Source organism: Cupressus sempervirens, chromosome 6 (genome assembly GCF_028749045.1).
Source record: "Cupressus sempervirens isolate cs-2001-9-10 chromosome 6, ASM2874904v1, whole genome shotgun sequence".
In the NCBI taxonomy this organism is placed as follows: Eukaryota; Viridiplantae; Streptophyta; class Pinopsida; order Cupressales; family Cupressaceae; genus Cupressus; species Cupressus sempervirens.
This window is the reverse complement of record NC_143123.1, coordinates 492,890,355-492,915,383: the sequence shown is the minus strand read 5'-3', so window position 1 is coordinate 492,915,383 and position 25,029 is coordinate 492,890,355. Positions and strand designations below refer to the sequence as shown.

Genomic DNA, 25,029 nt, shown 5'->3' with positions numbered 1-25,029 from the left:
TCATAGAATACATATCAATGAAGGGTGCTTGCCACTCTGTCAACCCTAGAAGAGGATTAATCCAACACTCAGAGAAATAGTTAAAACTGAACTGCAAAAGTTACTTGATGCTGGTTTTATATACCTTATATTTGATAGTAGATGGGTCTCACCTTTGGTTATAGTACCTAAAAAGGGAGGGAAATGGTAGATTTGTGTAGATTATAGAGAATTGAATAAGGAAACCAAGAAGGATCATTTTCCTTTACCCTTTATTGATCAAGTTCTGGAAACTCTAGCTTGCAAGAAATATTTTTCTTTTTTTGATGGGTACAATGGTTATAATCAAATAAGTATAGCTCCTGAAGATCAGGATAAAACCACATTTACATGCCCATGGGGTACTTTTGTATATTCTTGTTGGAATTATAAGAGGAGTAATTGAGAGGGGAGGGGTGAATCAGTTACTACAAAAATAAATTCGAGATCCCTTAGATGTCAGTACAAAATTCAAACAGATAACTAAGTACTACTGAAGCTCGATAAATACATAGAATGCACAACTTAGTAATAATTGGATCGACTTGGTAAAAGATTAACATATGAACCATTAGAAGTTATCTGTGATTACCATTACTTTAACTTAGTTGCAAACACATAAAAAATAGCATGAACACATTTGACACCAAGATTTAATGTGGAAACTCAATTTGGGAAAAACCACCAATAGCAACTAGTTATTGATTTTCACTCTTCTAAAGTGAGCCCTATTAGGAGCCAACTCTGTTAAAGGTTACAAAGCACACTATTAGGTATGAACCTATTAAAGGATTTAATCACCCTGTTTGGAGCAGACTGGTTAGAGGTCTTGAGAAAAATTCAATGGACTTGCCACCTTGTTAGAGGATTCACAAATAGTTGTTAAGCCAACTCGGTTAGGAGATTTAGATCACTACTACAGTGATTAGAGAGTAACAATGAGATGGTCTGACTTGACTGCAACTAATTTTCTAATTTTAGATCTTTGTTCTAGCTTTTACTTGATCCTTCCTAATCAAATATGGCTTTGCTGCATCACAAGGATATTCTTCTTATCCTTCAAATTAGCTTCCTCTGCTCTTCAATAGATCTTCAATCATATCATCACAATTCACATATTCTCTTGCACTTCTCACACACACTTGAAATCACAACTTGAACTTATACTTATACCTTCCACTTTATCAAGTTGGCTCAAATACAACTTACAATAATCAATATTCATCACCTTAGTTAGCTAGAATAAATAGATCAGTCAATCAAGCTTAATACAACAAAATAAGAAAATCCTTTCTTAGCGAAACTTGCTTGGTAGAAACTAACTCTAAAATGATTTCCTTTGTTAACCATCAGAAGCTTGGTTAACACTGCAAACTTACAAAAATCCTTTGGAAATTGAGCGAGCTCAGTTAGCACTGGTTCCATCCAAATTTCCTTCATTACCCAAGTGATCTTGGTTAACACTTGCTTTCTGCAACTTTTCCTTCGATGCTCAAGTGAACTCGGTAGACAATACCTTCTGAATTAGGCAAACATAGGAACACTTAGTAGACAATGAGAACTGTCTTCACTACCCAAGTGAGCTTAGCATATACCTACTAAAGATGATTATGATACTTGTGTAACATTAAAGACAACACACAATTAATCAATTATATCCAACAATCTCCCTCTTTGGCATTGATGACAACACAACATTTCATAGCACAATGAAATTTTTGATTTTAGATTTGAGAACTCCCTCTATTAGTATGACCTATTCCTTTCACTAGATTTTGTCTGCAATGGCTATTACCAAGTTCATTTAGAACATCCTCCCTCTTTTAGCATACTTCATCTTTAGAAGACTTCTCCTTCTCTGGTTTCTAACTTTATTTTGGTTCCAAAAATTTCTTAGAGATATTACAGTAAATTTCTCCCTCTTTGACAACACATGCCAAAGAAAATAACTTTGTAAGTACTAATGTACCTTAAGTACTGATTCATCTGCAATATGCCCTTGGCAATTCTGCACCAATTGATTGATCTTCAACAGGTTCTAGTTGATGTGTTCACTAAACTTCATTTAGTGAATTTTAGATAGTGGAATAACCCCCAGCTTACCTCTTAGATACATAAATGCATCCTTAGGTAATGGCTTGGTGAATATGTCTACAATCTATTCCTTTGTATTCACATATTCCAATCTAACTTCTTTATCTTGCACCAACTCTCTTAACAAGTGATATTTAATAGTAATATGATTTATTTTGGAATGCATTACTGGATTCTTTGATATGTTGATTACATTGGTGTTATCACAATATATGACAATTGGATCTTTGATCTCTACCTTCTTTCCTCCCAATAGTTGTTTGAACCAAACAATGTTAGACAAATTGACTACTGCTGCAACATATTCTGCTTTTGCTATGATTGAGATGTACAATTTTGCTTCTTGCTTGTGCAAGATACTAGTCATTTTCCAAGAAAGAATGCTCCACCACTAGTGCTTTTTCTGTCATCAAGAATTCTTGCGAAATCAGTATCAGTAAATACTTTCAAGTCAAAATTTCCTCCAAGTTTGTACCATAAACCATAGTCTTTAGTACCTTTTAGATACCTCATGATTCTCTTGATTGCCATCATGTGATTTTCCTTGATATTTGCTAAGAATCTTGCCACTATTATAATTTCTAGATCAATATTAGGCTTTATGTGTACTACATACTATAATTTTTCAATCATTGATCTGTAAGTGGTCTTATCTACTCCTTTGGAATCATCATTTTTGAATAGCTTATGTCTAGTAGACATAGGTGTTCCAACTAGTCTTGAATCTTCCATTCCAAATTTCTTTAGTATCTCCTTGATATACTTAAATTGAGTGATGTAGATAACATTCTTGTTCTACTGTATTTGCAATCCAACAAAGAATTTTATTTTATCAAACATGGACATCTCAAATTCCTTAGTCATTTCTTTTCAGAATTCTTTGCATAAGTCATCATTTCCTATAAATAGAGTATCATCAACAAATATTTTTGCTAACACAATCTTCTTATTTGGTCCTTCCTTGATATACAAACTACTATTACCATTAGTTCTTTGAAAACCAATATGTACCAAGTAATTATGGAGTCTTTCATACCAAGCTCTAGGAGCTTGCTTAAGACCATCTAATGCTTTGTGTAGTTTTCAAACCATGTCTCCTTTGCGAGGATCTACAAAACCTTATGGTTTCTTTATGCAAACTTCTTCATCAAGAATTCCATTCAAGAATGCAAATTTAACATCCATTTGATATACTTTAAATCCTCTATGTGCTGCATATGCTAGTAAAGTTCTAACACCTTCAAGTCTTGCCACAGGAGCAAAATTCTCACCATAGTCAATACCTTATTCTTGAGAATAACCTTTGCATACCAATCTTGCTTTGTTTCTTGATACCTTTCCATCTTCATTAAGCTTATTTCTAAATACCCATTTTGTACCAATTACATTTTTATCCTTAGGTCTAGGAACACGAGTCCAAGCTTTGTTCTTTTTTATTTGTTCTATCTCTTCATTCATTGCTTCAATCTAACTTTCATTTTTTAGAGCATCTTTAACACTTCTAGGTTCAAATTCAGTAAGTAAACATGTATCTTTTAATTTGCTTCTTATCATTGTTCCATCTGATTTGTCTCTAATGATTTGATTAGGTGTATGATGCCTTCTGACATATCTTGCTAACACGAGCTCTTTGGTTTTTGAATGAGTTCCACCATCTTCTTCTTGAATTTTAGTTTCAAGCTTGAGTCCTTCTATTTGTGGCTTGGGTCCATTAGGCTCAATTTGAACTAGCTCAATAACCTCTAATTGTGACTCGGGTCCTTGTAGCCCAGGTTACACTGTCTACAACTTGATCATTATAGGATTTTCTAGGGACTTAGGAGTTGAAGCTTATTTTCTCTTAGATAGACTTGGCAAGATATCAGGTTCATAGTAAACGAATCTTCTATAGTCTTCAGGTTCCTTGTTTCTTTCTTCTTCACTCTTTTCTACATATTCATCAATTCTGACATGTGCACTCTCTATAATTTTATGAGTGGATAAATTCAAACATCTATATGCTTTACTTCTATAGGAGTATCCTAGAAATATGCCTTCATCACCTTTTACATCAAATTTTCCTTTTCTAGATTCTTTTAGTATGTAACATTTGCTGCCAAATACTTTAAGGTAACTTACACTAGGTTTGTAGCCATACCATAGTTGATAAGGTGTCTTATTTGAATCTTTATTCAATTGAACTCTATTCAAGGTATGAACAATAGTTTTGATAACTTCCTTCCAGTATTTGAGAGAAAAATTCTTTTCAATCATCAGGGTTCTTGCACAATCCATAATAGATTTGTTTCTTCTTTTTGCTGTACCATTCTACTGTGGTGTACCAAGGGCTGATACTTGTCTTTTGATTCCTCTTTCAATGTAAAAATTATTGGATTCATGAGAGATGAATTCACCACCTCTATCTGATCTTAGCATTTTAGCTTCTTTCTAGTTTCCTTTTCTACTCTTGCCAAATACCATTTGAATTTTTGAAAGGCTTCTAATTTTTCTTTTAGGTACATTACTGTCATCATTCTAGAGTAGTCATCAGAAAAAAGAATGATTTTTTTTCTCCACTATAGCTCTCTATTCCAATAGGTCCACATAAGTCAGTATGGACAATTTCTAAGACTTCTTCTGACTAATAGTCTTTCCTTTTGAAGCTTTTCTTTTCCATCTTGCCAATTTGGTAGTTCTTGCATAGAACCATGTCAGGTTTCTTCAAAGTAGGAATACCTCTTACTCTTTGATGTTTTCTTACCTTAACCAAATTATCAAAATTCACATGACATAGCCTTTTGTGCCATAACCAACTTTCCTCTATTTGATCAATAAAACATGAACAGTCACTGAGATCAAGACAAAATATATTACCTTTTGTTTGATTGCCAGAACCAACCAAATTTGCTTTCCATCCAACACTTTGGCCTGTCCATTCATGAATTCTACCTTGAATCCAATTTTATTTAGTTGTGCCACACTTAGTAGATTATTCTTTAATCCTTCAACCCAATAAGCATTATCACACACAAGTTCTTTAGTCAACAAGATACATCCTTTTCCTTTTATTTTACAAGGATCATTGTTTCCAATTCTTACACTACCTCCATCATAATATTCCATATGCTCAAGTTTTGTTTTGTCACCAGTCATATGATGTGAGTAGCCACTATCAATAATCTATATATCATTTTTGCTAACATGAGAGATAAGTGCCATCTTATCTTGTTCATCATCAGATTCATATTTCATAGCTATATATACCATTTCATCTTCATTGTTATCAAAATCTTTAGCTATGAAAAAAGATTTCTTACTTTTGTCCTTGAAGCTCTTGTAGTTCTTGAAGTCCTTCATTCTTTTATGCTTATTTCTTTTCTTCTCATCCTTTATTTCCTTGTTTGGACACTTAGCAACAATGTAACCAATTTCTTCATAGGAAAAGCATATCAGAGGAACTTTACCTTTGTACTTTCCTCTTCCTTTGGAATATTTCCTTGTAAGTAGGGCTTCAACAACTTCAAGATCACTGTCTGAACTTTCTTCTAATGATCCATCTTCTTCACTTCCTGATTTACTAGATTTTTGAATTTTTACCCTTTTCTTTGAGTGAAAGCTTAGTTTTAAATGCAGATTCAATATTCTTTGAAGTAGGAACATAGTTATCATAATTGTCTAACTCAAATTTTGTTAATCTTCCAACTAGAGTATCCAAACCTATCTTTTTATTTGGATCACATCTAGGAAGAAGAGTTCTGAGTACTTACAACAGTTTCCTCCTTGATGTCTCCTTTGGATGCTTTGATTTCACTTACACTAGCCTTGATCCTTTCCACATATTTTTCAATGTTTTCATCTTCTCTCATTTTCATTTGATCAAATTGTCCTCTAAGGATTTTTGATTTGGCTTTTCTTACATTGTCATCTCCTCCATAGATATCTTTCAATTTGTTCCACATTGCAAAAGTAGTTTTGCAATCTTTTAAGTCATCAAATTTAGCATAATTGAGAGCAAATGCAATATCAATCATCATGATATTATAATTTTTCTTTTTAGTAATGTCTTCAATTGATAATGTTCTAGTGGAGTCTTATATTCAGCATCAAGATACTTGCAACCTAAATCACTTATGGTAGCTAGATGTAATCTCATAAGTTCTTGCCATGCTGCAAAATTGTCTCTATTCAGCTTGGGAATCTCCGTTTTGTAAGACATCTTGATATTTAGCTTAGGTCCTTGAAACCGTTTCTACAAGCACGAAAAGCTCTAATAACAAGTATTGGAAATATAAGAGGAGTAATTGAGAGGGTAGGGATGAATTAGTTACTATAAAAATAAATCTCAGATCCCTTAGATGTCAGTGCAAAATCCAAACAGATAACTGAGTACTGCTGAAGCTCGATAAATACACAGAATGCACAACTCGGTAATAACTAGATTAGCTTGGTAAAAGATTAACATATGAACCATTAGAAGTTATCTGTGATTACCATTACTTTAACTTAGTTACAAACACATAAAAAATAACATGAACACATTTAACACCAAGATTTAATGTGGAAACTCAATTTGGGAAAAACCACCAATAGCAACTAGTTACTGATTTTCACTCTTCTGAATATAGCCCCGTTAGGAGCCAACTCTATTAAAGGTTACAAAACACACTGTTAGGAGTGACCCTTTTAAAGGATTTAATCATCCTGTTAGGAGAAAACTAGTTAGAGGTCTTGAGAACAATTCAATGGAATTGCCACCTTGTTAGAGGATTTGCAAATAGTTGTTAAGCCAACTCTATTAGGAGATTTAGATCACTGCCAATGGTTAGAGAGTAACAGTGAGATGACCTAATTTGACTGCAATAATTTTTTGATTTTAGATCTCTGTTCTGGCTTGTACTTGATCCTTCCTAATCAAATATGGCTTTGCTACATCACAAGGATATTCTTCTTATCCTTCAAATTAGCTTCCTCTTCTCTTCAATAGATCTTCAATCATATCATCACAATTCACATATTCTCTTGCACTTCTCACACACACATTTGAAATCACAACTTGACCTTATACTTATACTTTCCACTTTGTCAAGACGGCTCAAATACAACTTACAATAACCAATATTCATCACCTTAGTCAGCTAGAATCAATAGATCAGTCAATCAAGCTTAATACAATAAAATCCTTTGTTAGCCAACCCTGCTTGGTAGAAACTAGCTCTGAAACGATTTCATTTGTTAACCATCAGAAGCTTGGTTAAAATTGCAAACTTACAAAAATCCTTTGGAAATCGAGTGAGCTCGGTTAGCACTAGTTCCATCCAACTTTCATTCATTACCTGAGTGATCTTGGTTAACACTTGCTTTCTGCAACTTTTCCTTTGACACCCAAGTGAACTCAGTAGACACTGCCTTCTGAACTAGGCAAACACAAGAACACTTGGTAGATACTAAGAATTGTCTTCAATACCTAAGTGAGCTTGATACATACTGACTGAAGATGATTATGAAATTTGTGTAACATCAAAGACAACACACAATTATTCAATTCTATCCAACAATTGTGTCTTGCCATTTGGCTTGTGAAATGCTCCCGCAATATTTCAAAGAGCTATAATCAACATTTTTGCTGATATATCACATGACTGGATGGAAATATACATGGATGATTTCACAATGTTTGGAGTCACCTTTGAGGAAGCCTTGATGAGTCTTGAAAAGGTTGTTGTCCGATGTAAAGAACATAATCTATCACTCAATAGTGAGAAATGTTTCATGCTTATGCAAGGAGTGGTGCTTGGTCATTTTATATTAGTTGCAATAATACAAGTTGATCCAGCTAAGATATAGGTAATTCTAACATTTTCCATACCTACAAAACCAAAGGATGTAAGATCTTTTTAAGGTCATGTTGGATATTATACATGTTTCATAAATGATTTCAGTAAAATAGCTAGTCCTTTGTATATACTATTGACTAAAGAAGCTGAATTCATTTGGACAACCACATGTAATGAAGCCTTCCTATAGCTTAAGAAACTCCTCACCACAACACTAGTTCTAAAGTGACCAGATTGGTCAATTCCATTTCATATCCATACTGATGCATTAGACTATGATGTAGGTGCTATATTAGGACAAATGCCTACTAACCTTGAAAATGCAATGTACTATATTAGTAAAAGCCTCCATGGTCCTGAACTAAACTACACAGTAACTGAGAAAGAACTTTTAGCTATAGTTAATGCATTGAAAAAATTTAGACATTATGTAACTGGATATCCTATTTTTGTTCATACTGACCACTCAACTATAACTGGTAGATTGAGAAGATGGCTCTTGTTAATGCAGGAGTTTGATATTACCAGTATTGATAAGCTAGGCAAGTCCAACAGAGGTTCTGATTATTTGTCTAGATTAAACATTGTTGATGAAGATTTGACCCTAATTGAAGATACCTTTCTAGATGAGCACTTGTTCCACATAGCAACTCATATGCCATGGGATGCAGACACAGAAAACTATCTTGCTGCAAATTGAATGCCCCCACACTTCTCTCACAAAGACAAGAGTAAGCTAACAAAGAAATTTTTTCATTATTCATGGATAGATAACAATCTCTTCTATATTGGACTAGATCAGATCATGAGGAGATGTGTCAAGGAGGATGAGATATATGACATACTACATGCCTATCATGATGAACCATGTGGAGGTCATTTTGCAAGAAAAAGATCAACATTGAAGGTACTTACAATTGGATATTATTGTCCAACATTACATAAGGATGCAACAAATTATACCACAAAGAGTGACAAATGCCAGAGGATGGGCTGACCAACTAAGTTAGATGAGATACCATGCAGTCCACAAATTATTTTAACACCCTTTGACAAGTGGGGTATGGACTTTATAGGTCCAATTGATCCACCATAAAATGGAAAATCCTACATCTTAGTATGCACAAATTATTTAACTATATGGGTGGAACTCATGCAATTAAAAATGCAAGAGATGAGAACGTAGCTAAATTCTTATATGAGGAATATTTACATGCTACAGAGTTAACATAGAACTTGTCACAGATTAAGGTGCCTAGTTCACATCAAACTTGATCATTGAAGTTATGAGAGAATACAACATAAGGCATTGGAAATCCAATCCTTATCACCCTCATGTAAATGGGCAAGCAGAGGTCACCAATAGAGAAATTGAGGCCATTCTTACTAAGACAGTGCAAATATACAGGAAGGATTGGAGTAGTAGGTTAACTAAAGTTGTCTAGGCATACTGAACTACATGAAAGACAACAACTAGATTCACTCCATTTGAACTTGTGTATGGCAAAGAAACAATGTTGCCTATTGAATTTGAATATAAAACACTACATAGTACTTTGGAATTGAACATTAGTCTTCTTGCAGCACAAGAAGAGAGACTTCTCTACTTGAAATCACTAGATGAAATGAGAAAGATAACTTTGGAATGAACAAAGATCATTCAGTAGTAGTAGAAGAAGTGGCATGACACACATATTCATAATAAACAATTCCAAATTGGAGATTGGGCTCTCCTATATGGTTCTTGTTTCAAAGAGAATCCAGGAAAGTTGCAGACTCGATGGCTAGGGCCTTATGAAATTTAGGATGTATTCAACAATGGAGCAGTCCAACTAACAACCATTAACCTTGTCTAATTCAAATTGCTTGTAAATTTCCATAGGTTGCACCTCTATCATAAACCATAGACCAATGATGAGTTCCTGCAGTAGTTCCAACTAAACAGTTTACCAAAGCTCCTATGGACACAGTTCTTGCAGTAGAGGGTGCAAACCATCTTCTTGCAACTGTACCATGACAAACCTTCAAAAAGAACTCATAATAAAACCTCATTTAATGTGAGGTCAATTCTTTAATTTATTTTTCTTTTTCTTCATATCAACTCATCTCATTTATTTATCTATCATCCGCTCACACTCCACGTCACCCACAAATTCTATTTTTACTACTTTGAATAAACCATATCATCAGCACCATTTCTGTGGTCATCAAACTTTTCCACCTCATCAATTTTACATGTAGAAGTACTCTCTAAAATTTTTAGGTGCAACATTTTTTACTCATTCATTTTTAGCGCATAGATTTTGATATTTATATATAATATTGCATCAAATGTATTGTATAAGCCTTAAGCACGTTTCTCATTCGTATGCCAAAATTTTTAAGTGTGGACAATTGTCAAAATTTAGTGGGGGTCGAGAAAGTGTATTAATTTCCAAGTGTCATCTCCACATTACCCTAGTCATGTCCACTTCATAGGTTGTACTTTGGATGCGATCTAATTTTAATTTTAAAATCATTTTGTATCTGTCATACCTTTTCATTATGATTTTGCAAAAGATCTCCTGTGTTTGACATAATTGAAAAGGACTATGATTTATTATGAGAACACTTTTAGTTAAACCTTGATGTCCTTTATAATTATTTGCATCATTATTTTACATGCTAGACATAATGGAGTTTTGTTAAAAGAATGTGGTATTGGCATTTCTTAGCAAGATCAATTTAAAATTTTGAGAAGAGGGTATTTATAGAAGCATTAAAGGGGTAAAACTTATCAGGGTGGTGAGAATAAAAATTTGAGGCTAGGAGTTATGAAGATGGGAGGATAGTTGTGGAAACATGAGCTAGATTTTCATAGTACTCTACTTGAAGATGTGGAAGTAGTCCGATGATTTCATGCCTATGGATGGCTTGTCTACTTCTTGCTCTTAACTGAGCTCAATGAAGAAGTAGCAATGGAGTTTATGCAAAAATTTGATGAAGGGGAAGCCATAGTGTGGGGATTAAAAGTAATTTCTATTGGGGAGTGAATAGCAGAAGTCATAGGACTACCAGCTAATGGGGAGCATTATCTGAATGAACATGATGCCAAGTCATCACAAGCGTAGTTCTCTTAGCCGGGTGACCCTGTATTGGACATTTCAAAGCAAGGGTGTAAAAGACTCTCTCTTCCAGCTCCATATCCAGAATTGGCAACCCATATCATTAGGAATTTGACCTGCAAAGGCAGGTTTTCAAACTTGCATGCTCACCATTTTAAGCTAATCAATTGCATAAGACATAACATTCAAGTTAATGTCCCCAATTTTCTTTATAATATGCTATGTATTAGCACTGAAGAAACTTAGAAAAGAAATGCAAATTCTATTTCTCATCATGCTCTCATCAAACTTTTAGTTGAAAGGTCTTTTAGGGATTCCTCCCCTGTATCATGGGAAGACTTTGTTGAATTTAAAACCTTACAGGCTCAAGCCAACCCTATTATGAAAAATTTAGGGAATGAGGAAGAAATTGCAGAGCCTAGTCAGCATTTGGCTAAAATAGAAAAAGAACTAGCATTACCCTCCCCTGATAAACCTGTTGAGCCTATTTTAGAGGGTGATATACCTAGCTCTTCCACAAAAAAAGGAAAGCATAAGGTTGGCAAAGAGAGCCCTAATCTTGAAAAGGAAGCCCAAAGACCTTCTATTAAAGTGACGAAGAGAAAAATTTCTGTTCCTACAACAACCACTCCTACAACATCTACACCAGTTGCACCTAAACCAAAGCAGACCCACAAAATAGTAGAAGTTAATGAGGTTCCTATCCGTCAAAGCCCTCATATGTGAGGTCTAGTATCCCTAGTTTCCACTAAAAATCTAAATGATTCAATTTCAAAATATCATACAAAATCAATGGTTGAAAATGTTCTTGATGACTCTCCTATATGGTTGAAACCCCAAAATGTGGAAACAAATGAAATTGATCCTGATAATGAAATGCAATAGGGAAATTAGGAAATGAGTGAGTCAAACCCCACTTTTGTCTTAGAAAAATACTCTAAAAATGATCAACTGACTTCACCACCAGTCCCTGTATATTCTAATGTTTCTATCATGCCTTATAGATCCTCCTATTATACCTATTACTTCTAGCAAGTTGCTAAGGAACATAAGAAGAAATTTGTGGCTCAAGAATTCCCTTCATCTACAATTTAATCTATATTATTTGGTTTGTACAATCACTTCATTTTTTAAAAGGCCTTGTGAAGGCAAGAAAGGGACCAAATGTAGAAAGTAATATTTGACAAAGATGAGGAAATTGAGTCACTGAAAGAGAAACTTGAGAAACAAAAACAAAAAATGAATAAGGTTTTAAAGTTAGTTGACCAGGTAATGGCCTGTAGACCACCACCTAGGGTGTATTCCCTTTGTCTAAAGGAGCATTTTTTTCTATTTGAAATGATGATGACAATAAGGGATGTTGATTGTGAATTCAAAAATGCTAAATTTTTTTACAATGTGTATCCGACTCTGCCTTCATGATAGAATATTTTTTTGTGTGAACTTTATTTACATAATTTTATAATTCTACATGAGATAGAGTGGAATCCTCTGCTTTACATAGGGCATGTTCACCTTAGAGCTCTAATGTCCTAGATGCACAACGAGACAAATTATGATAGGCAATTAGATACCTATAGAGATCTTGAGAAATATGAACCATTACCACTATGGGCTGAATCACATAAGCCTAATGACCTTCTAAGAGACTGGTTTAGATTAACCTGTGGGAGACAACAACTAGAGATGAGGGAGAAAGTGTTTGCAAAAAGAGAAAAGGTTTATAGAGAGTACCAAACACTTCCAAACTTTACACAACAAAGAGCTATTGTGGGGCTTAGGAATTGATGGGATTGATTTCTAAAAGCTTTCAAAAAGGTAGAACCACATGGCCTAGTCAATTATGAGGCAACTGTTAATAGGGTGGCCAAGTATATACAACTAGGAAGAAAAATTAGAAAGGAACTATGGATGCCATTGACTTTTCAGCCTCCTACCCTTCTTTGGCATCTTTATGATAATAATGCTACCAGACTAGATCCATTGGTTAAGGAACACTTGAGTGAACATTGGAAGTACACTAGAGGATTCTTCTACACTTTTAGAAGTGGGAAGCAAGGGAAAACTATAGTGGGAGACTTTAGATCTATGGAAAAGAAGTACAATGCTTGAGGAAAAGCATTTGAATAGTGGGGGGCATATGATGAGACATATTAATGTCTTAATTTTGATATAGTTTTTATAGTTTGGACTTACTCTTTGTGCTTTGTCAAAAACATTTCCAAAACATTTGTGTAAATATCTTGTGAACTTATGCCAGAGATAGCTAGGACTTACAAAACCTATGGGTAGTGTATATGACATACTTTGTTTAATATTATACATAGAATGCAATATTTCATATAAATATTTTAAGCTATGTTCTAATATCTGAATAAAAGTAGGAATGTTACCTTTCATATGTGTTCCAAATGTTTCTAACTTTTAAGAAATGAAGAGTGATGCAAAGGGTGGTGATTACTGCATGAAAGGAAGAGGAATGATGGAGACCGATCATGGAAAGGAAAGCGTAGTTTAGTTCCTATGGATAAGCTACACCTATAGAGGGGTTACTATTCCATAAAATCTAGGAAGACCCAACTTTCTATATTTTTTTGCAAGTTGTTATTTTGTTCCTTAGTAATAAATGTACCATGTCATGGTTGATCTTCCACCTTCTTTTCTGGTGATGCTTGTTTAAGACTTTCATGTCATGTTTTTAATAAGTATCCAATCCTCTATATAATGGATTTGGATCATCATGGTAAGTTAATAATGAGAAAATATACAATTTTGATTTAAGATTCAAAAGTTACTCTTTTTCTGTTCTTCATGAATTATTCAGTTGATGTAATCAAAGAACGATTTTAATGAAAAAGTAATTTTGGAATACTTGTTGTGTTATTAGTTAGTTGAAACCAACCAAGGGGGCCCACTTGGGAGGTGGAATAGATTTAGGTAGAGTAGATTCATTCCTTGCAATTTCCTATTTTCAAGATAGTTTTATTGTATTAGTCTTGTAAAATTGTTACTGTGAAAGTTCTTGCAGCACTTGTAGAAAGTGGTCATGGTGGATGTTTTGAGTTGTTAACTAGTTTAGATTCATTTTCCAAAGCTTTCTGTAGTTATCTATTGTTAGTCCAAGTGTGTTTACTATTTTATCACAGTAGTATCTAGATTCCATTCATGCATTTTACTTTCCTGCAGCATAGGTGTTAAGATTCTTAAATGCACTTAGTGCACATACTGTGCTGATCTATTTCAAGTCCTACATCCATGGGTTGAAAATTCAAGTGTATTTCATGATGGAATAGGTAGTCTTTAGAATAGATATAGTATCCTTGTGGAAGACAATGGCATGATTATCTTTATCTATTATGAAACCCTACAATTATCCTCACCATAATGTCTCCTATTTTGTCTAACTACATGGTAGTGTTCTCTTCTTTGGTTCACAAGCCTCTCAAATGTAATTCTCTCCCATACCTACAGTGCCAATAATTCCCATTCATCATTAGCAGCCATAAAGATATCTACAAATGTCCCATCCTTAGCTTCCTCTAATGGCTCTTGTACTAGTTCCTCTCTAACAAAGGTAGGATGTGTGGGCCTACCTACTATTCTAGAAAGAGTTCTATGAGCTCTAGGTGTTCCCATTGCACTCCTATTATCCCCTTGTTCTTGATTTCATTTGTCTTGTGGATCATGCACTCAACCATGGTGGTGAGTGCTTGCAAAGCCTGAGCCATCCACTCTTATCATGTGACCATTTCTTTGAAAATTTCCCTTGTTTCTTGATCCTCACTCTTATTGTCTCTTGGTGGACTCCATTCTTTCCTATCACCCATGGTGTTTGGCATCTTGTCAAAATATTGTTCCCTATTAAACAAAGATTTCCTGCGAGTGTAAAATCTATGAGAGCCAACCCTAGGTGGCTGCATGTGATTGCTAAACCTTTAGGATGGCAGGCTTTAGATAATAACCTCAACCAATTGTAGCCTCAAGAAACACCAAATTGTTCTTTAATTCAATTGTTTGACATTTTGTCAAACACTTTGCAAGCAAGCTTTGATACCAATGTAATAACCCCAATAGGTTATAACTTCATGAAACACAAATTCTTCTCTAATTAACTTATTTGACATTTTGTCAAACACTTTGCAAACAAGAGATATATTGCATATCTAAATTTTGATTACTTTCTAAATACCAAACTTTAATAAATATGCTTGCAAAGTACACACCAAATATCTAAAAATGAAGATGCAATTGTTTGTGTATAATATTGATAAAAAATTGTAAAATATGCATCTATATCAATAAGACATTATGGCAACAAATTCTAATAAAACTTTGATATAAATCATATTACAAATTTTTTTACAAACCCTACCAATGCCCTAAATATCAACTCTTAAACAATGCAAAATTTAGTAGATAAAAACTTGGAATTGCTCCCGAAATATGAATTTTCCTGTAGAAAATCACTGTAGCAAATAACTATAGTAGAGACACTATAGCAACATCACTATAGCAGTACTCTGTAGCAATGATACTGTAGCAGTGTTAGTATAGAAAAGTTATTGTAGCAATGATACTGTAGCAATTGTACAGTAGAAAAATCCAACTTATTCCATCTCCACAAATCTGGCCCTAGGCCACAAATTCAGCACAATGAAAAGACTATTTTGTCTTCTCCAACCATCACAACCCTTTAGAAGATATTTCACCACCTCAGTTATGCAAATCAATGGGTGTGTTCATTCCCAATGATCAATGTAACAACTGCAAAAACCCTTGGCTCCACAAGTTATCTGAAAGAGTAGATGACAACACATTTGATGCTCAACAATGAAGCTTCCCTCCCTATTTATTCTTTTCCTCCAATAGATAGACCTCCTTCTAGAAGAAATAAAATAATATTAAATTCCTCCTAAAAGATTCTTTTAATTAATTTATTTAACTTTAGTCTCTTTTAATTAAATTAATAATATATAAATTCATCTTTTAATTTTAATTTATTTAATGACTTTATAAGAAATTAATTTAATCAATTTCTCCTTATTTCTCCACTTAGCCTTCAAAGAATGTCAAGGCTAAGAACTCTACTGAGATGCTAACAAGATTAGGACATTAAAAATGATGCCAAATGAATGATAAAAAATAATAGCTCTAATATGCCTATAGTATAGATGCATAATACTTGGGTCCATTTTCTCTTTATTTTCCCTTCTATTTATAGGATTTTAGAAGGTGGTTGGTATAAAAATAAGGAGTTTTATCTTTCATTGAGGGTAAGAGTGAAATTGAAAATATCTGACAAAACCCCAAGAGGAACAATCCAACAGGCTTAGTTTGCAAGGATAAATAGGGATTTTCAATTGTTTTAAATTCAAAAAAGGTGGATTTCACTTTTGAGAGGATACATGACTTTAGTTGGTTTATTAAATGTTGCATTTATTTTCAACTTTTGTCTTTACCTTTTTTTTTTAAAATTTCATTTTCTGGTTTTATGAATTTGGTTTCCTCTTTTTAAAAGTGATTTTGATCTTTTTGAAATTGATCAAGGGTTTAGGTGATTAATTACTTGACCACTCAAATGACTTGATATTGTGATTGATTTGAAAGACCATTTTTCCTCATTTATCTACTTTTTTCTTTAGTTTTCATTGTTTGATCAAAATTCCCATTATTTTAGGTCTTTATCAATTTTAGGGTGTCTTTGAGCTAATATGCAAAGTATATTAGTTCAAAGAATGTCTTAATTTCTTGATTTTTAGCCAAATTTTAATGATTGAATGTTTGATTACTGATTTTTTTTGATTTAACGTTGGTATGATGCTTGATTATTAATGATTTGATGTCTGATTGCTAATGTTTTATTGATTTGAAGTTGATACGATGTCTGATTTTGATATTGAGATGTTTAAAATCCTTTGTTTAGAATAGTTCTCTTGGATACCTTAGTTTGTTTGATTGATGCTACAATTTGGCTAGGGTGCCTTGATTTGATATAAGTATGTTGCCCCCTTAGAAATTAAATTGGAAAAATTGATTGGCAATATATGGAGATTCCAATTTTATTTCTAAAAAATGTTGGTGACAAGGTTTGTACATAAATTGGGGCATACCTATATTTTTGAAACGAATGAAATAATACCCAGGTCGAGAAAATGGGCCAAAAGGCATTAAATAGGAGGAACAATGTTTAAGATATGCCATAAAATGTCCCCAGTGAAGGTTAAATAGGTCAAAAGACCTTTTACCTTTTTCATTTTTATAGTCCTCTTTCACTCTTCTCCCCTTGAGCTCTAATCTATCAAAGATGGTTGTCCCATTACAAGAGAACAAATTTGAGAGGGGCCATAAATTCGAGTGTGCAACTAACTATGGAGCCCTAGTAAGTCATCGAGAACCTTTGTGATTTCAATTATTGTTAGTTTTGCATGATTTTTTGGATTTTTACATGATTTGAATCAGTAAATGCATGTTTTGCACCTTTTAGTACATTTAGTGATTTTGTAGGGCAATTAAATTCTTCTAGCACATATGTGGCATGTCATAGCATAATTATAGTGCAAAATAATGCGTTTAAGGATGTTGTGAGATAGTATAACAATGCATATAGGAAAATAGTAGTGCATATGCATATTTCCATGGCACTTTTAAGTGTTCTAGCACATATGAAGTGTTTCATTGCACACATAACCGATAGAATAACACTTATACAATTGAGGATGCTTTAGTCTAAGGCCATGAATACAGATAAGTTTGATAGGGTTTCTGTAGTGCATATGCAATTTTTCATAGTGCTTTTTCCTTTTATAGCACATTCATTTGATGGATACGAGGAACTATAGAGCACTTTCAATTCTGATAGTGCATCTAATTTGTGTAATAGCACATATGATTAATTTAGTAGTGCTTATGTTGCCTATAGTGTATCCATGTGATGAAATAATGCAAATGATTAAACCTTTATTGATTTTGATTTTCATAGTGCATACAATGTATGGAATAGCATGTACTAACCTTGTAGCGCATTTGTTGCATTTAATAGTGCATTTGGTGAATGCAAGGTTTGTCAAATAGTGAAGGGTCCAGATGGGTAAATGTGATCATTATGAGTGTACGATCATATGATGAGATAAGATTCTAATTCCAAATGGTTAACAAGAATGTTGATGTCAACCCTTAAACATGTGCATACCATACCCTAAGAAAGAAAGTAGTGTTATCACGAAGTGATATGTAGGATCAATCAAGTATGTTGGATAGATAGAAAAATGTTCTTCCTCTCTTAGGATACAAAGTAGGGAAAAATAACATGTCCACCTCAAGATATAGATTGGGGCAGACAACAAGTTCTGGATAGAACCATTACCTGGATAGGTAGATATTTTTTTATTGATGTAGGATGATCACTTGTAATGAAAAAAAATGATGTCATTATTCAATTGTTTGATGAAATAGGTATGTGGATAGAAGCTCATGGTTCAAGGATTATATCCATGGCCATTGGAGTCCCTAGGTAAATTGTTAGTTGCTTAGCATTAGGTTATTGATAGATGCAGATTCACGTATCTTCTTTAGATGCCTTAGTTCTGAGTGAACTGAGGATTATTGATAGCTGTGTCTGAGTGGTGGCACTCAGATAACAACACTTTTCACATGTTCCTTGGGGAGATGACAATGACCCCCAAGGATGTATACAAGATTCTCAAGATCCCTATGGTGGGGGATCTAGTCTATTATGATCATATAGATGATGGGACAACTTTAAGAGATTTATTTGGCCACTAGTAAATTTGGACCTAATTTTCAACATGGGGTGGTCGAACATTCAATGCTTAAATGTCAAAAAATGACATTGCTATAAATTTGTCAAAATTTTGACAAACTCTATGCCTGCCAATTTATTGATGGACCACTCTATCAAAAATCATTCCCATCTATGTCATAGGGCAGTGTCAAACAACTAGTATGAAACATTGAAATATCAACACTAGCTAGAGTTGTTTAGATGAGTATGTCATACCTTTGATGACAAGACTTCTTGAAATATTGATGATAGTGAGAATATGTTAGAAGAAAAAATTCAAAGATTTCGATGAGTCACATTTGAGATCAAGATTCTTAAGGGCAGTGTAGCATTCAAGTTCAAACCCTATGCTGGCCAATATGCCAAAGACCTTGTCGATCATTTTTGTGTATCAGATGGTTCCAATTAGTCTTGGGAGAGAATTTAATCCTTATAGGATTGGTAGACCAGGTAGTATCAAATGTCATATTTCTTTAATTCCTAGGGAAGCCATGGAAAATAAGAATGATCAAGGGTTCGAATCTTAGGAGCCTACTTCTCCCAAAGTCTTGTGTATTAGACAAGTGAAGAAGAAGAAATGCCTACAAGGAGAAGCACTACCAAAGGAAGTCTCACGACCAACCCCCACAACCATTAGAAATGAAAACCCTATAATTTATGCCTCCTCATGGTGGGAATCTTTGAAAGCTAAAAAGACTCTTCTTTGGCAAGAAAGTGATGTAAACAACATTTTGTGGTTCTCGAGAGCCTGATGTAAAGAATTCTCCCTCAGTCAGTCAGATGAAATAGTTTGACTCCAGTTGTAATTGCGATAAACTAGGAAATGTGTGGAAAGATTTACTGAAATTGGAAGAAGGATCTAGTGATGAGACGAATGATGCAAAAATTCAACCTTTGGTGCTTTATTCAGGGCCTTTAATAATGGAAAGTAAAGATCATAAGCCAAAGGATGAAATTAATTTGTGGAAGTATCGATCTGTTGCATCGTCCATGGCTTTGAATCTAATAATGTATACATGTTATGAAAAAAATGCATTTGTTTGGACATTGTGAGTTTGTCCCAATTTTTACACCCAATATCATTGAACAACAAAAAAAATCTAAATAACCTCATAACCAGGCATGTTTTTTCTTCAAATGACCTTTTTTTTGATTTTATAAAACATTCCAATAATGCCACTATGTCAAGAAGGTAAGATTTCAATATTTTGATATTTTTGTTTTGCATTTTGATTAAGGCAGGGTTTGATTTAAGTTTTATTTTATTAATTAGCTACCAAATTCTACACACAATCTTAAAAAAGTAAGAGTCAACAAATACATCTTCCTACACAACCAACACAAGAAAAGCCCACACATGCTCCACAACCATAAAAACCTCAAAATATTGTTTGTGAGGAAACATCTATTGGAAATACAAGAGGAGTAACTAAGAAGGGAGGGGTGAATTAGTTACTACTAAAATAAATCCCAGATCCCTTAGATTTCAGTACAAAAATACAATATGAAAACTGAATACTACTGAAACTTGGTAATTATACATAAAATGTTATAACTTGGTAATTACTAAATGTGCTTGGTAAATGCTTAATGTGAAAAATTTAGATGTTATCTATGATAACCTTTACTTTAACTTAGTTGCAAACACATAAAGAAAATAGCATGAACACATTTGACACTAGGATTTAACGTGGAAACCCAATTTGGGAAGAATGACCAATTGTAGCTAGTTACTATTTTCACTCTTTTGAAGTGATCCCTGTTAGGAGCCAACCATATTAAAGGTTACAAAACACACTATTAGGTGTGACCCTATTAAAGGATTTAATCACCCTATTAGGAGTGGCCTTGTTAGAGGTCTTAAGACAATTCAATAGAACTACCACCTTGTTAGAGGATTTACAAATAGCTGTTAAACCAACTTTGTTAGGAGATTTAGATCACTGCTACAATGGCTAGAGAGTAACAATGAGATGAAATAATTTGAATGCAATTGAATTTCTGATTATAGATCTCTGTTATGGCTTGTACTTGATCCTTTTTGATTGAATATAGCTTTTTTGCTCCACAAGAATATTCTGCTTATCCTTCAAACTTGTTTCCTTTCTTCATCTTCAATACATTCATAGCATCTTCATACTTGCACACTTTCAAATCATCAGGGTTCTTGCACAATCCATGATAGATCTATTTCTCCTTTTGGCTATATTATTCTGCTATGGTGTACCAGGAGCTGATACTTGTCTTTTAATTCCTCTTTCAATGCAGAAATTCTTGAATTCATTAGAGATGAATTCACCACCTCTATCTGATCTTAAACATTTCAACCTCTTTCTAGTTTCTTTTTCTACTCTTGCTAGATACCAGTTGAATTTTTGAAAGGCTTCTAATTTTTCTTTTAGATACATTACAATCATCATTCTAGAACAATCATCAACAAAAAGAATGAAATTTTTTTCTCCACTATAACTGTCTATTCCAATAGGTCCATATAAGTCTGTATGAACAATTTCTAAGACTTCTTTTGACTGATAGTTTTTGCTTTTGAAACTAGTCTTTCCCATCTTACTAATTTGGCAATTCTTGCATATACCCATATCAGGCTTCTTCAAACTAGGAATACCTCTTGCTCTTCTATGTTTGCTTATTTTAACTAGATTATCAAAGTTTACATGACACAACCTTTTGTGCCATAACCAAATTTCTTCTACTTGAGCAATAAAACATGAACAATCACTGAGATCAAGATAAAATAGATTACCTTTTGTTTACTTGCCAGATCCAACCTGATTTCCTTTTCCATCCAGTAGTTTGGCCTGTCCATTCATGAATTCTACCTTGAATCCAATGTTATTCAACTATGCCAAACTTAGTAGATTATGCTTTTGTCCTTCAACCCAATAAGCATTGTCACATACAAGTTCTTTTATCAATGGAATACATCCTTTTCCTTTTATGTTACAAGGTTCATTGTTTCCAAATCTCACACTACCTCCATTATAATATTCCATGTGCTCAAATTTTGTTTTGTCTCTAGTTATATGATGTGAACATCCACTATCATTAATCCATATATCATTTTTTCTAACATGAGAGATAAACGGCATCTTATCTCCATCATCAGATTCATCTTTCATAGCAATATATACCATTTCATCTTCACTATTATCAGAATCTTTAGCTATAAAACAATATTTCTTACCTTTGTCCTTATAGTTCTTGTAGTTTTTGGAATCGTTCTTGCCTTTGTGATTATTGCTTTTATTTTCATCTTTGATTTCTTTGTTTGGACACCTTGTAGCAATGTGACCAATTTCTTCACAAGAAAATCATATAAGAGGACCTTTACCTTTATACTTTCCTCTACCCTTGGAATAATTCCTTGCAAGTAGGGCTTCAACAACTTCAAGATCACTATCTAAACTTTCTTATGATTCTTCTTCTTCACTTCCTAATTGACTGGACTTTGATTTCTTAGCCTTTTCTTTGAGTGAGAGTTTAGCTTTAAAAGTAGACTCAATAACCTTTGGAACTAGAGACATAGTTCTCATGGTTATCCAACTCAAAAGCTATCAATCTTCCAACTAGAGCATTCAAACATATTTTATTATTTGGATCACATCTCATCTCTTGAATAACAGACACTCTAATTACATAAATAAGAAGAAGAGTTATAAGTACCTTTCTTACAACTATTTTCTCTTCAATGTCTCCTCTAGATGCTTTGATTGCACTTACACTTGCTTTGATTCTTTCCACATATTTTGTAATATTTTCATCTTCTCTCATTTTCATTTGATCAAAATGACCTCTAAGACTTTCAGCCTTAGCTCTTCTTACATTGTCATCTCCTCCATATATGTCTTTTAGTTTGATCCACATCTCATGAGCTATTTTGTAGTCTTTAACTTCATCAAATTCAACATAACTAAGAGCAGATGCAATATCAATCACCATGATGTTATGATTCATCTTTATAGCAATATCTTGAATAGATAATGTTCTAGTGGGAGTCTTGTATTTAGTATCAAGATATTTGCACCCTAAATCACTGATGGTAGCCAAATGTAACCTCATAAGTCATTGCCATGCTACAAAATTGTCTCTATTTAGCTTAGGGATCTCTCTTTTGTAAGACATCTTGATCTTTAGCTTAAGTCCTTGAAACCTTCTCTGCAATCACCAAAAGCTCTGATACCAATTGTTGGAAATATAAGAAGAGTAACTGAGAGGGGAGGGGTGAATTAGTTACTACTAAAAGAAATCCTAGATCCCTTAGATGTTAGTACAAAAATACAATCTAAAAACAAAACACTACTGAAATGTGGTAATTATACATAAAATGTTGAAACTCAATAATTACTAAATGTGCTCAGTAAATTCTTAACATGCAAACTTTAGATGTTATCTGTGACTACCTTTACTTTCACTTAGTTGCAAACACATAAGGAAAATAGCATGAACACATTTGACACAAGGATTTAATGTGGAAACCCAATTTGGGAAAAACTACCAATTGTAACTGGTTACTATTTTCACTCTTCTGAAGTGAGCCCTATTAGGAGCCAACCCTATTAAAGGTTACAAAACAAACTATTAGGTGTGACCCTAGTAAAGGATTTAATCACCTTGTTAGGAGTGGCCTTGGTAGAGGTCTTAAGACAATTCAGTAGAACTACCACCTTGTTAGAGGATTTGCAAATAGCTATTAAGCCAACTCTGTTAAGAGATTAGATCACTATTACAATGGTTAGAGAGTAACAATGAGATGACCTGATTTGAAAGCAACTGGATTGCTGATTATAGATCTCTATTCTGGCTTGTACTTGATCCTTCCTGATCAAATATAGATTTTCTACTCCACAAGGATATTCTGGTTATCCTTCAAATGTGCTTCCTTTCTTCATCTTCAATACATTCATAAAATCTTCATACTTGCACACTTTCAAATTCTCAACTTGACCTTATACTCATATCTTTCATATTGCAAAGTTGGCTCATATACAACTTAGAATAACTAATATTTATCATCTTAGTCGGCTAGAACCAATAGATAAATCAATTAAGCTTAATATTCCAGAATAAGAAAATCCTTCATTAGCTGACCCAGTTCGGTAGACACTAACTTAGAAGAAATTTCCTATGTTAACCAATAGAAGCTCAGTTAACATTGCAAACTTGCAAAGATCCTTTAGCAACTGAGTGAGCTCGATTAGCACTAGTTCCATCCAACTTTCCTTGATTAACCGAGTGAGCCCAGTTAACACTCATCTTCTACAAAATTTCCTTCAATGCTTGAGTGAACTCGGTAGATACTACCTTCTGAACTAGGCAACCACAAGAATGCTTGGTAGACATAGAAAACTATCTTCATTGCTCGAGTGAGCTTGACATATACTGACTGATAATGATATGACATTTGTGTAACATCAAAGGCAATACACAATTAATCAATTATGTCCAACAACATTGTCACCTTATAACTCATTGTATCCTCTAGTAGATTGCATACATGCCACACATGATGATCTTATCAATAACCTAATAGAAAAAAAAACCATAATTTTCATATTAGTGAGTAGGTTGAGATCCACTAGTTAGGAACACAACTCATCCCTCATGAAAACCATGGGAACTATGGATAATAGTATAAATGATATATCTAGATAAGTTATAAAGTAGGGTTCATAAAGCGATATATGACTTGTATTTTTGTGGATGGGCTTTCATATGATCAAGTGAAAAAAAAAGACATACATTTAAAGATGATGCATGCACTCTTTTCACTAATGCTAGTACTAATAAAAACCTACATATTGATATGCCACACTTTCATATACAGTGGTGCATGTTCATGTTAGGATAAAAGCTACTTTTTGAGGGTTATTCACTCAAAATGATAAGATGTGTAAAAAATAAAAATTGCAATACTCTAAACCTACTTTCTAAACTACTATACTTTTACAAAATGGATAAGATTAGGTGGGTCAAACCCTATGCACAAAAAAATAGTTCCTAGGTTTTTTAGAAAACACATCATATTTATTTTGATGTGCAATACAAATAACCTATTTATATTAAGTATTTTACAAATCCCTTTGGTAGGATGATAGTTAAGAGTTGATGTAGGAGCATTCTGGGTTGCATTGCTATCCTATATGTTTGTTCAATTTCTTAGTTGCTACCAAGTTGTAGTGCC

The 25,029-nt window shown here is 33.6% G+C and overlaps 1 pseudogene; it reads left to right on the top strand.

Annotated features, from left to right (window-relative positions):
- LOC149553183 (uncharacterized) overlaps nucleotides 1-19,883 on the top strand; it is a 34,118-nt pseudogene extending 14,235 nt beyond the window's left edge.
- The last annotated feature ends 5,146 nt before the right edge of the window (nucleotides 19,884-25,029 follow it).